Source organism: Petaurus breviceps, unplaced genomic scaffold (assembly GCF_028583685.1).
Source record: "Petaurus breviceps papuanus isolate PSGF00001 unplaced genomic scaffold, PetGlider_PUasm1.0 91133, whole genome shotgun sequence".
Classification (NCBI taxonomy): Eukaryota; Metazoa; Chordata; class Mammalia; order Diprotodontia; family Petauridae; genus Petaurus; species Petaurus breviceps.
The window spans coordinates 29750627-29764937 of record NW_027187419.1 but is presented as its reverse complement, the minus strand read 5'-3'; the positions used below and the strand labels follow the sequence as shown (position 1 = coordinate 29764937).

The 14311-nt window shown below is 38.0% G+C and overlaps 1 protein-coding gene across 10 annotated transcripts in view; it reads left to right on the top strand.

The window, feature by feature from the left end:
• The window catches only part of AMOTL1 (angiomotin like 1), a 254555-nt gene that overhangs the window by 99215 nt on the left and 141029 nt on the right, over positions 1-14311 (top strand). The window lies entirely within an intron of this gene.

Genomic DNA, 14311 nt, shown 5'->3' with positions numbered 1-14311 from the left:
GAATACTTCATCATCAGTTCTCTCAAAATGTGATTGGTCACAGTGTTGAATAGAATTTTTAAATCTTTCAAAGTTACTCCCCGTATAATGTTATTATTATGAAAATTGTCCCATTTCCTTAATTTTGCATCATCAGTTCCTGCAAACCTTTCCAGGTTTCTCTGACACTCTCCTTTGTTATTTCCTATAGTACAATGGTATTCTATTACATTCATATACCACAATTTGTTTATCCATCTTCCAAGTGATGGGCATCCCCATATTTTCCAGTATTCCCAATTTTTGCCTATCCAAAAATTGCTTCTATAAATATTTTTTGCAGAGTTTAGTAATTTTGGGGTGTAGTTCCAAACTGCTTTCTAGAAGACTGACCCAATATAAGCATATTTTCTTAATATACAATTATATCATCTCCCCCTTAGACTAAAAGCTCCTTGTGAGTAGGAATTGTTTTATTCTTTGCATTAGTATCACCAGTGCCTGGAAGAATACATAATAGGTGTTTAATAAATACTTGTTGATTGATGAATGATTTTTATCCCACCAAATCTCAGTAATACTTATGAAGTCAAATTTGACTCCTTTCGTTAGGATCTGGTTCACCTTGATTGCATTTGTGTTTTAGACATCCTGGGCTATGAGTTTTGTATTGCCTACTCCTTCCTTAGATTTGTCTTCTATGAATTCTAGTCTCTCTACTGCTGTTCAACTTTCTATATTCTATCTGTTCTCTAGGCCATCTAGCATGGTGAAGACATAGCCGGTTTTCATTTTCTGCCCTTTCTTTTTGGTTTAAAGTACTTTTTACTTCAAGCAAATATACTCTTACCAACTCTTGTTAGGTTTAGTCCTTGGTCAAATGCCTGTCATTCCTGTTTTAAGTGAAGGCATAGAAACCTAATTTCTGTTCTCAGGAACACTTTTCTTAACCAGTTCTGCCATTCTTTTCTGTACCTCCCAATCTTGGACCAGCAGCTGAGACAAATATGCCAAATATAATCCTAAGGTCTTTAGTTTCTTGCCTAGGACTTAATAGTCTTTATAAATACTTTATATATTCCTTCTGACAGTATCATTTTTGCCACATGAATCAACAAACATGGGTAGTAGTCATTTGGTTTGACAAGTACAGAGACTGGATCTTTCACATCTTGGATACAAACTCTGGAAAGACTGTCCTTATAAAAGCTACTTCTGTGCTCAGGGAGTTACCATGCTACTCATTTCTTCCTCCTTCAGACTTAAATAAGTTTTTTTACAGACTGACCTTAGCTGGATGATCTCTCATCTGATAGTACCCACAACTCCACGGTGTTCGTTGGAAGACAAGTTGGTTTCTCAGAGGGTCCAGCTTCATTGTATTTGGAAAGTCTCTTATCTGTTAAATAACCAGTATTGATTTACCTTGAGTTTTTGGCCTATTAAAGCTTCATGGTCTTTTCTCATAACTTGCTTCTTAGCCGGGTACCCCATCCTGTACTTATAAAGTTGATATCCTGAACCCCAATTTTTTTGTTGTTGAGTCATTTCAGTTATGTCCAACTCTACATGATCCCATTTGGGATTTTCTTGGCAAAGATACTGGAACAGTTTGCTATTTCCTTCTCCAGCTTGTTTTATAGATGTGGAAACTGAGGCAAAGCTGGTTAAGTGACTTGGCCAGGGTCACACAGCTAGTAAGTGAACGAGGCCAGATTTGAACTCAGAAAGATGAGTTTTCCTGTCTCCAGGCCAGAGGTTCTATACACTGTACCACTTAGCTACCTGAACCCAAGTATAGGCTCCTAGACCAGAATCTAAGAATAGAACAGATTTATGCCTGTTAAGTTTCATTGTAACTTTTGAAGTTTGGACCACTGTTGAGGCTGTTGAGATTTTTTTCTGTTCTAGATATTGTTAGCTATTGTATTATCTTCCAACTTTAATACTAAGGAACTTCTAAACCATTCCTCTTAGTTTCATGAATCCATAACTTTTATAAGCATGACATCCATGCCTTTATGCAAATCATTGTTAAAAAATATTCAACCCGAGTAGACCAAGAACTGAACTCTAAAGTACTCCTAGAGACCTCCCTATAGATGGACATCAGTCCATAATTTGATACATTTTGAGTCCAGTTGGCTCACAATTTCTGATCCACTAAATTGATCCCATCCAAGTATCTATCTCCTTGTTCACAAAGACTTCATGAGACATTTTTGTACAGTTGTTTTGGAAGCCTATTGTGGTATTTCTTTCATCTGCTACTCTTGTGACCTAGGAGACTAGGTTTGTAAGACCTGATTTTTTCTTAATGAATACATGTGCTAGCTCTTTTTTTTATATCTTTCCTTTCTCATTACTCATGGACTGACCATTTAATTTTCTATTCTAAAATCTTATCAGGAATGGAGGTCAAGTTCACTAGTCTATAGCTCGAAGTATCCAGCCTTTTTCTTTTGTGAAAACTAGACAAAGATTGCTAACTCCAGTTTTGTGGCCCTTCTTTACCAGCAGTAGCACACTCAACATATTCATGGGTTCTTTTGTTACCTTGAGACATAGTAACCTGAAGACACTTGGTGTACCTGGGTGCTCTCTTATCTTTTAATTTTAGTTCCTTGTTAACCACTTTTATCCTACATTTCTAATTGGAAAATTGTTGTCTTTGATGGAGAAAACAGTAGCGGGATGGTAGTTTGGCAAGTCTTATTCCTCGCTGTCTTCCATTATCTTCCAGTCCCTTCTTTGATCTTCATCCTGCCTCCAATGTAAGCAAGCTGCCATGGTTGTGACTGCTTTAAATCTGGCCTATTTCTTTGAAGTCTGGATTCAATCATCTAAGCTCCTCTGGCTCACTGAGTTCATATAATATTTTTTTGGTAGGTATGGGACAGGGGAGTGGAAAATGTGCCCTCTGTTATGAAGCCTCGGAAATCTTAGAATTCACAGAAAATTGGGACAGTGCCAGATAATGTGAGAAGAGATAATATATTGCATACATTAGAATTAAATAGGATGACCTTAGAAATCATAGCAAACTCTATTTGGAAAAAATACAGAAATGAATGCAAAATCTATTTTCAAATACCTTGAAGAGAACAGAGCAATTAGATAATGACCGGAATGCCTTTGATAAGGAATAAAATCCTGCAAACTAATCTAATTTCATTTTATGACAAAGTAATAGTGCTCTCAGGCCAACTGAAAGCAAAAAATAACCTTTGTCTTGACTTTAAAAAGGCTTTATATTTGGTCCTGTATAATAGATGCATTAATCCATAGTATGGGTAGAACATAACCATCCATACTCAGGATTCTTTAAGTAGCATGGTTTGGTGGATACTGTGCTGGACTTGGAGTCAGAAAGACCCAGGTTTGGGTTTTTGATCTTAAGATCTAGCTGAGCATTTCATTTAACCTCTTAGGGACTCAGTTTCTATATTTGTAAAATGGATAATAGCAATTACCTCACAAAGTTGTGTTTGTGTGAGAATCAAATGAGGTGAATATAAAATGCTTTGTGAAGCTTATATTTGAATATATTGAATATTTGAACTGCTATTACTACCATCGCACCACCACCACCACTACTAATCACTTAGAAATAAACTTTGAATATATAGTATTGGAAGTATTGTCCTACCCAGAAATTGGTTATTCCTGACTGTAGATACCTGGTCCTGGCTAGAGATAAAAAATATCTGGATATTTAGAAATTGTAAATTCTCATTAAAAATATGTTATTCTGGGGTGGCTAGGTGGTGCAGTGAATAGAGCACTGGCCCTGGAGTTAGGAGGACTTGGGTTCAGATCCAGCCTCAGACACTTAAAACTTTCTAGCTGTGTGACCTTGGGCAAGTCACTTAACCCCAATTGCCCTCCAAAAAAAAGCAAAAAGAAAATTAAAAAAAATAAAAATAAGTTATTCCATTATTTCCTTCCTTGACCTCTCCCCTGGCAAAACAGTACATGGAAATTTTGAATAAATTTCAATCATACACACACACACACACACCCTTTTTTTTAAAGTATCTTTTTCAATCCTAAAGTCATTGTTAATTGTTTTTAATTTTTTATTTGAACAATATCAATGATTCTATTGGAATGAGAAGCACCATCTTTTTCTGGCAACAGAAGTAATCCATTAGTCCAGTTCTCTTTCCACTGACTTCTGTCAGGTCTAAGAATAAGAGTATATGTCACTCTAAATGCTTTCACAGGGCCAGATTCTGTCAGAAGATCTTTACAGCTTTTTTTTTTCTGCTTTTTGGAGGGGGGAAGATAGGGCAGTTGGGGTTAAGTGACTTGCCCAAGGTCACATGGCTAGTTTATGTGTTAAGTGTCTGAGGCCGGATTTGAACTCAGGTCCTCCTGACTCCAGGGCCGGTGCTCTATTCACTGTGCCACCTAGCCGCCCCATCTTTACAGCTTTTGCTCATCATTGCCTGGTCCTAATTCTGGCAGTTGGGGTCTTATGTTTTAAGAACATTTTCAGCTTCACATAACTGTGACTACTACCTTATAACATGTCTGAGAGGAGGTATTTGTTTCCTTCCTTAGCTCTGAAAAATAACATTGGAGCACTCTAGCTATCCTCACCTCTTCGAATTCCTAGTTTCCTTCAAAATTCAGTTTAGGCTCCTGCATGAGCTCTTCCTTGATCTCCTTAGCTGCTAATGCCCCTTTCTCTCCCCCTTCCCCCATTACCTTGTGTTTATTTTTGTTTATTATTGTTTTCATATATATATATACATACATATATATGTATACACACATACATATGTATATATACATACATATATACATATATATGTATATACATACATATATACACATATATGTGTATGTGTATATATATGTATATATATAGAGAGTCTCCTCCAATAGAATACAAACACCTTGTGGGTATTACTTTGCCTTTGCCCCCTTTGTGGGCGTCCTCATTGCCTGGCACGTAGGGATGGAGGTGATAAGTACTGTAGCCTTTTCTGGTATAGGGAACTCCCAGGTGAGGAAACACTGTAATAATGCAGGCACACATCTTTGCAAATTTATAGTTGTAGAGTTGCCTAGAACACTAAGTTCAATGACTGACCCAGGATCACACATTCAGTATTTGTCTGAATCAGGACTTAAAGATCTTCTTGGCTTTGAAGCTAGTTATTTTTCCATTTATCTTTATACATGTCATGCCTGTCACAAAAGCAGCCACTTTAAATGAATACTTTTTCATTGATTTGTCTCCCCAGAGGGAAACTTGGTATTTTGCTGCACATAGTGTTTTTTTTTTAATACTTCATGGTTTTATTTTTAAAAGTGTCCTCTAGCCTTTCTGGCTTGGTTTTTTATAAGTGAGAAAAAAAGATAGGAAGAAAAAAATCTAGGTCTCAGTGTCTGTGTAAGAACTCCATGATGGTCTTTTCCTGTCAGCAGTGAAAGGTCACATCTTCCACAGTACATAGTGACCTTGGCAGTCAGACTTCTTTGTCACTCATTCCAACCTCTTTTGAAGCTCATCATTAGTCTAAAGTTATTTTGCATAGGCTACTAAAGATTCTTTCAACAGCCTAGCAATTCTTAGGCCTCCTAAACTTTTTTTTAAAGGAATTTTGCCTTTAAAAAATTGTAGAGCATTTTGAAATGTATTTGAGCAGAACAGAACAGTGGTTTCTCCACAGGTGAGTGCACATATGAGGCAGTCTTCAGGATCAAAGACTTAGTACTAGAAAGGAGATCATTTAGTCTAATCCTCTCCTTTTAAAGTTAAGGAAGATACTGAGACAAATTTTCAATGGAAAATAACCACTATAGAGAAGGAGTTCTTAAGTAGGGATCCATGGACCCCTTTGAGTTAAAGGTCTGTGGATAGATTTTGGAAGTCTGTGAATGTGGAAGGAGGGGAAATGACTTATTGTTCACATGTTGCCTTCCCTTCTAGACAGTGAGCTCCATGAGAACAGGGATTGGCATTTACCTTTCTTTGTATCTCCTTTGTATCCCCAGTGCTTAGGACAATGCCTGGCACAGTGCCTGCTGCCATGTAGTAAGCGCTTAATAACTGAGTAGCCTTTGGCTTCCTTTGTAAGTCATGCATTTTATTTTATGTATTTAAAAACATTATTCTGAGAAGGGATCCATAGACTTTACCATCTTTGCATGTTTCTCATTCATAATCACTGTTATGTCCAGATAAGACTCTTGCTTGTCTTGGAATTTGACCTTTTATATTAAGGGTTCAAGGTGTGTTTTCAGTCACATTCTTTGAAAGTACTGAATTTGGTATCAGAGAGCATGGATTAAAAATCCTAGCTCTGTGGCTTAATACCTGTGTGACCTTGGGCAAGTCACTTGACCATTATTTACTTCAGTTTATCCATGTCTGCAATGAAGAGGACTAGATCAGAGGTGTTAGACTCAGGGGAGCCTCCAAAACTCCCCAGTGCTGGCTAGAACCAGATTAAAATGTAATTGGAAAATATTTAACAAAATTAATATAATAAAAGATAGATAATGTTAATCTGTGGTTTTCTAAATCAATATATGTTCACAGCTAGACTAGATAACCTCTGAAGTTAATCAATCAGTCAATCAGTCAGCCAGCCAGTATTTAATAAGTGCCTATACAATTCTGGGCACTTTGTTAGTGAAGTTCCTTTTCACTCTAAATCTTTCATGCTATGAAAAAGAAAAGGTAATTCTCTTTGCCATTTAAGATTTTACAGCTGTCAGAATCATTCAAAAAGCATAATGAGAAATTTGGCACATTTCTGTTCTCCATAATTAATTTTCTTTGATTTGTGAGGCTCTGGTGACTAGTATGTCTATTCTTTGATTTAGTAATCACCAAATTTATTGAACTCCTTGGTTTAAGGCACTGTACTTGGTGCTATATGACTAATTTTTCTCTGTATTACCAGAATTTACACTGTGTTTGGAACCTAGTAGGTGCTTAATAAATGCATTTTGATTAAAATGGTCCCTCATGATAAATTGAATCAACTAGGAAAGTCCTGAAGAAGCTATTTGGATCTTATATATTTGGACATATTTTCCGTCTGTGTGGTGGTACAAGTTTTCCATGTATTGTGACTGTAGTAGGCCAGGGTTTCCCAGGTCAGTCTGGTAGCTCCAGTTTAAGACTGAAATGAAATGACACACATGCATAGTCCAACTAACAGTTAGCAAAAATAAATTTTACTTATCTGTATCGGGGGAGGATTTTTAATGAGGACAGAGTATCAATTCAGCTGAGCACAGCTTTCAATAGCCTGTGTGGTCATGCTACTGCTCAGAATGCTGAGGAGGACCCAGGTGATTGTTTGTGACCTGGCTTTTGTAACTAGAACTCCAGGAGCCTACATCAGCAGCCTTTAGTCCCCTGAGCCAAACAGGTGTCCAGAACAGTTTTAATGTTTTTTTAAGGAGTCTTTGAGGGGGACTCCTGGAATCCTCTGATTACAGGGACAGAGGTATTATATATCAGAAGTGTCAGCCTCAAGGCCCACGTCAAAGTGTGGGCCAGACCAGATTACAATGTAATTGCAAAATGTATAACAAAATAACTAAATAATAATAATGCTAATTTATGGTTTTCTAACTCAATATAAAACTCCAGGGATATTTGAATCCCCTCCCCCCCATGGTATAATTGTCCACCCTGTACAACGTATATTATCACTATGTACAAAGGGCACAGGGCCTTTACACTGTCTCTTTAGAATTTATTTGTCAGTGTGGTGCATTGGAAGGAACATTGGATTTAGATTCGAATTCTGATGGCCACATACCTCTTTGATTTTGGGCGAAACACTTTACTTTTTAAAAAGGACTTCATTTTCTTCGTCTGTAAAATAAGGGAGTCGGATCTGATGCTCAGAATTCCTTTCCAGTTTTAAATGTATGTTGCTTTGATCCTACTTTATGAGGAGATTTTGCTGCGTTTCTTCCCTGCTGTCTTATTTTCAGGCCCAAAGGAGCCACATTGAGAAAAGGCCATGTTCTCTGAGTGAAAATAGCCATGTCCTCCTCCAGTCAATAGGTATTTTATCAAGTTTTTAAGAACGCTTGGCGTATGTGGTGAAGGTTAAACATGATTTTTGCTTTCAAAGCAGAAATATAGAGTCAGGGTCAGATATTCCAGAGCTCTATCATGCATTGTTTGCTTCCTCTGAGAATAATCAGCAGTATTTGTACTTTTTCTTGGTGGGAGGAAGCAGCGCATGAACATTCTGCTCAGTGGCCTGTTATCATGGGAATTTACAGCACACATTGTTGGAAATAAAGTAATTTGTGTACTATGAACATAAATATGTACAGATAAAATGATTAATAGAGTACATTAAGAAGGAGGGACAGATAATGGATTGTACTCTTAAATTGAAGAATTCCTTATGCTTATAAGGGAAATAGAGAGAGTAATGGCATCTTGGAAGAGTCCCAGATTTTTTCAGTTGGAAGGGATCCTTGAGGCCATATAGTCCTATGATCCATGCCCAAAAGAGAATCCTTGTTACAACACACCCAATAAATGACATACAGCCTTCACTTAAAGACCTTCAGAGAGGAGGAATGGACTAGCTCCCAAGGTGAACTATTCCACTTTTGGATAGCTCTAATTATAAGCAAGTTTTTCCTTACATCAAACTTTAATTTTCCTTCTTTCAATTTATACTCATTTATTCTGGTTCTGTCCTCTGGGACTGAATTCAACATGACAGTCCTTTAAGTACTTAAAGCTACTGTGCCTTTCCTAAACCTTCTCTTTTTCAGATTAAATAATTTCCCTTACTTCAGCTGATCCTGATTAGGCATGGGCTCCAGGACGTTTACTCTCCTAGTGACTTTCCTCTGTATGCCTTTCAGCTAATCAAAACAGACTGATACTGAGTATGGGTAGCTTACAAACCTCTGCCCTCAACCTGCTACACCTTTTTTCCCTTGATTCATGGCAATGCCTAGTTAACAAATTAAAATAACGCCTCTGGGTAGTTACTCCTTTAAATCTTACTCCAGTGGAGAATTCAATATAGTAGAAACCAGGGAAGAATTGGCATATGAGAATTGACATGTTAGCAGTATTTACTTTAATTTAATTGGTTAATCATTTATTCCTGTTTTTCAGTGATTTCTAGTCAGCTCAAAATAATTTGGGTTGAATTGCTCAAGTCCTTTGTTTCTCTTCAAGAGTGAAGGCATAAATTCCTATGAACCAGTCTTTCTGGTATTCCAGAGCCAAGCTTTCTAGGTAATTACAGTTTTGGTACGGCTTTATCTCCTGTTATAGAAATGAAACTCCTTGTATTTTAAGCTGGTTTTCCTGGTATTAGGAGTGGTGGCACCCTAATATTGTCATTTTATTTTATGACACCTCTTATCTGTGAATTTTATCATATGAGATTTGACCAGCAGTTAATGAGACTAATTTCATAAGCCACACATGGACACCTGTTTATTTACTGTTTAGCCACACCTTCATATATATGTGTGTATATGTATACACACACACACACACACACATATATATAGTGAAAATAGTCGATTAATGTTGTCTTTGGCACATCTGAACCTATTCCCTATGGACCCACTTCTCTGCCCATAAATCGTAGAATTGTAGATTTAGAGCATAGATTTGGAGGCAGAGGTGTGCTGGTAAATATTTAACAACAGACTCTATGAGGGGGGAGGGGGATGTAATTATGACACATTTTTTTAGTTTAATCTGAATTATTAACATTTAAATTTAATTATTAATATTTCTACTATCACTTCTTAAGTCTAGACAATCAAAAAGACAATAAATCAAGCCCTGATTTGTAGCCAGTTGCTGATTTTGAAGTGCAAATATATTGAAAATTTAGTATTTGGTTCTCCCTAGGTAGTAGGAGCTGGTTCCGGCATACTGGTAATGAGCGTTAATCTGTTTAAAACCTCTCATCTGGTCCAACTCTGACTAAGATCCAAAGCAGTTAAGAGACTTAGCTAAGGTCACACAGAGCCAAGGGTTATATCTTGTTTCTCTGACTCCAAATCCTGTGATTGTTTCTTTGAATCATGTGTTATCCCTGGAGTAAAGTCCTAGCCAACCATTGATTGTGAAGGTGTGTGTTAATGGTCATAAGAAAGAAGCCAACATGAATGGCTAATTCAAGTCTTATAAGCACTTATGGAAAAGAAGCATATATGCTTTTTTGGTAATGAAATGAATAGCATCATCTTCATAAATAAAGGCTAATAAACACTATGTCCTCATGTGTGTGGCTAGCCAACTATTGCTGCATGTCCCATGTTTTACATATGGGGAAGTCAAAAGAGAAAAGAGTTAAACTTCACTTAGTCTCAGGGAATGTTAGTGAAATTCTTTGGACTGGTGTTGGGTCCAGCTCTTTTGTGTACCTCTCTGGGGGAGAACCTAGATACCATCTTTCTGTTTAACTGTTACAGGTTTATGCCTTCTGGTTTCATTTGTAATGAGAAAGTCAATATAGATATGGTTCAGTTCCTTTTGTGGAACAGCAGTTTGTTGGCTCAAAGTATGATTATAGGGTTAGAGCTGAAAGGGCCCTCAGAAACCATCAAATTCAATACCTTCATTTTAAAGATAAGGAACTAAAATCCAAAAAGGAAGAAGTGACTTGTCAAATTCATACAAATGCAAGTGAGGGAGAGCCAAGATTTGAACCCAGATCTTTTGACTCCAGATCCGGTGAATACTCTTTCCACAGAGATTGTATGATGAGGGCACCAGCAGATAAATAATTGTGGATTTGGCAAATGGTTTTGAGACTAGGGTTGGTCTGGTCTCAGACACTTACTACTGTGTGACTGTGGGCAAGTCACTTAATTCTGTTTGCCTCAGTTTCCTCTTCTGTAAAGTGAGCTGGAGAAGGAAATGGCAAATCACTTCAGTGTCTTTGCCAAGAAAACCTCAAATGGGGTCATGAAGAGTTGAACCTGATTGAAAATGACTGAACAACAGCAACAGCTTCCTGACTCCAGGCCCAGAGTTCTGTCTACTGTGCCTCCTAGCTAGATTCTCTTTTACCACTGTCCTACTTGAGTTTCCAATTTAGCTAATCTAGTTCCATTTTTCTTATTCTGAATATTTTTCTCTTTGATAGAGGAAAAATATGAAAAAATATGTATTGAGTATCTCAGTCATCCATTAACATTGTCCTATGATCTAGGTAGGAGCTATGGTTCTGACAGGGTCTTAAGAGACCCATTGCTTGCTGATGGTGGAAGGAGAGGAAAGTCAGTTGCTGGAGTGGTAGGTAACATTTTTGGAATCTAATTTTTTAAGACAGAAAGAGGAGGAAGTTGGGTAAAGAGGAAGAGGGTGTTTTGGAGGAGCCTGGATATGCCATGAAGGAAAAACCCCCCTCAGGATCTGGGTGGGGCTACTAGGGGTGGGGAACCTTTGGCCTCGAGGCCTCTTACCACAGTAGAGCATTTTGGTATATTGAGGCCTCAGTGGAGAATCTTCCCTCTTCCCTGATCCAACAGGTTTCCTATAGGGGGTGGAAAAAATGACATAATTTAGTATCCAGAGCATCTGTAATGTTTTCTGTGGTTCTTGTGTTCCTTAGGTGGCTAACAGGAGCCTTCCTGTGCTGATGTAGCTGCAGTGGCTAACAGTCCCCAGTTCTCTCCAGCACTACAAGTCAGTGCTGGTGTGACAACCATTAAAGCATGACTCTGGCCTGATGCTGAATGACAGCTAAGCCTATCAGTGACAATGGTGGAAGGAAGGGAAATGTTGTGGGCAAAATAACTATTTCTGGAGCCCCATTTATACAGAAATCTTGCACATGTAAGGTTAAAACATTGAAAGGTCTGGGGAATTTAATTCAGGTATTAAAAACTTTTCTCTGCTGAAATTTTTGTCATTTCCCAGAAGAAGTTATTTGACACATTAGCCCTTTTGCTACTCTCTTTCTATAAAGAGCATTGAACCAACCTCCCCAAGGTCTGAGAGAGACCATCTTTGAAAGTGAAGTGATCATCCTTTGTTTAATAATCAAGAATGAGTGTGAAACACAGTTTCTTTGTATATATTATATAAGAAATGAGACATTATTTGCCAAATGCTAAAGAGTACATTATGACTTTGTTCTTTGTTGGTATTTGTGTTGTTTTTAATTGCAGCTTTTAAGATTCATTTTGAAAGACTAGAATGACAATCCAGCTTTTAAAAAGATCTCAAAATCTCAATTGGAAGGAACCTCAGAGATCTTCTAGGCCAACCTATCATTGAACAAAGAATCCTTTGCAACAAGTGGCCCTCCAGCCTTGACTTTAGGATCTTTAGTAAGGGGGAACCCACTACTTCCTAAGATAGCTTATTAAGTTTTATTGATTTCTCTTGTTTTTGACACCATTCATCTCCTAATATCCCCTCCCCCCATCTCCAATGAAACCTTCCTTTGTAACAAAAACACAGTTAAACAAAACCAACATGACTGATAAACAGCTATATTTGGTAATATATTTAGCATTCCCCACCTGGCCTCCAACCTCTTTCTGCCCAGAGGAGGGAAATATTTAGGGAGCACCATTAATAAAGAGTGTTGGGTCTGGAGTCAGGAAGACCTAAGTTCAAAACTTACCTAAGATACTTACCAACTGTATGACTCTGGGCAAGATATTTACCCTCTGTCTGTCTCAGTTCCCTTAGCTGTAAAATGGGGATAATAATATACCTCCCTCTCTTGGGGGGTGTGAGTAGAAAATAAGATAATATTTGTAAAGTGTTTAGCACAATGCCTGGCATGTAGCAGGTGTTTAATAAATGTTAATTATGATGATGATGAGGTATTTTTTCAGGACCAAGATTCATCACCATGGTACCTTTTATGCTTCTCTTTTCTAGATTAAACATCCCAAATTCTTAGAAACCAGTTCTTCTACAGCACAATGTGGAGGCCTTTCGCCATTCTGACCATCCTCCTCTGTACTTTCTCTTTAAGGAAAGAATGTTCTTCCTAAAATGTGTTTCTCAAAATGGAACACAAACTCTCTAGGTATTCTAATCATAGTTGACTGTATCAAGTCATATGCTTCTCTAGTGCTGGATACCTATGCCTCTTTATTGTAGTCTAAGATTGCATTAATTTTTTCTTTGACTGCCATATCACAATGTTGAATCATACTGAGCTTGTAGGCCACTAAAAACCTCATATCTTTTTCCCCCCGGAGGAACTGCTGTCTGGCTATACCTCTTGCATTTTAAGCACACACACACACACACACACACACACACACACACACACACAAATCATACTTGTTTCCTTGGTGAAGTGCCTGTAATGTTAATGGGATATAAGATCTTCTCTGCCATTAATGGGCTCACATGGAGCCCCTTAAGGGAAGCTTTCTTAGGGGAGGCTTACTTCTAGGAAGGCTTGCTTGTAGGAAGCCTTTCACACCTTTTGTTAATTTCTGATTAGGCACTGAGTCACCAGTGTTGTGATACCCTCTGGCTCTAAAAAGGGTATATATACTCTGAGGTTAGCATTTTGCTTTGGGGCTCATTGGACTAGTGTTCTTGTGATTTCATGAGATGAGACTCTGGATAGCTGTTCAGGAGCGCGGCCTCCCCCCCCCCCCCCTTTTGAAAAACCCAGATTTGCTGCTGCTCTCTCTGGTAGTTATGTATGTATTGCCTTGGTCAGACAGTTGCATCTGTCTGTTGATCTGTGCTAATTTCTCAGGCAGAAGCCCTGTCTGTTGGTCTTTATTTTTCTCTGCCTGTATTTTGTCTATTTTCTTTGTTTGCATTTTCTCTGAAGTTCAGGGTGCTGGTTTTCCCCCTGAACCAATGAATGTAATTAAAAAAGATTGCTGACCCCTTGAACAGCTATTTTTCCTAGTAAAGCAGATCTAAGAACCTATACCACCAGCCATCCTGGGTATGCCAGTGTAGTTGTTGTGACAGTGCCCAGGAGTAGGAAACATTGGGAGAACTCTTAATGTGACTCTACCACTTCAGTGATAGGCACATTTTTTTCTCTTTCTCTAATCCATTTTTCCACCCCAACCCTTCTCCTTGGTTTCCTCATTCCTTTTCTCTGTCTTCTCTTCCTCCTTCCTCTTTCCTCCAGATGTCTAGGCTGCCAACAATACCTTAGAGGCATTGTTTGGCCCCACCCATGACTCCCTGACTAAGGAAAATGCTGGGTAGTCTCTCCAAGCAGTATGATCTAGCAGAAAGAGCATAAGATTGGGAACTAAAAGATCTGATGATAGTTTCAGCTCTGCCACCTACACTGACCATGTCTCCTAGAAATTAGGGAATTGTTTTTAAAAATTATTGCATCTACAAAAAAGC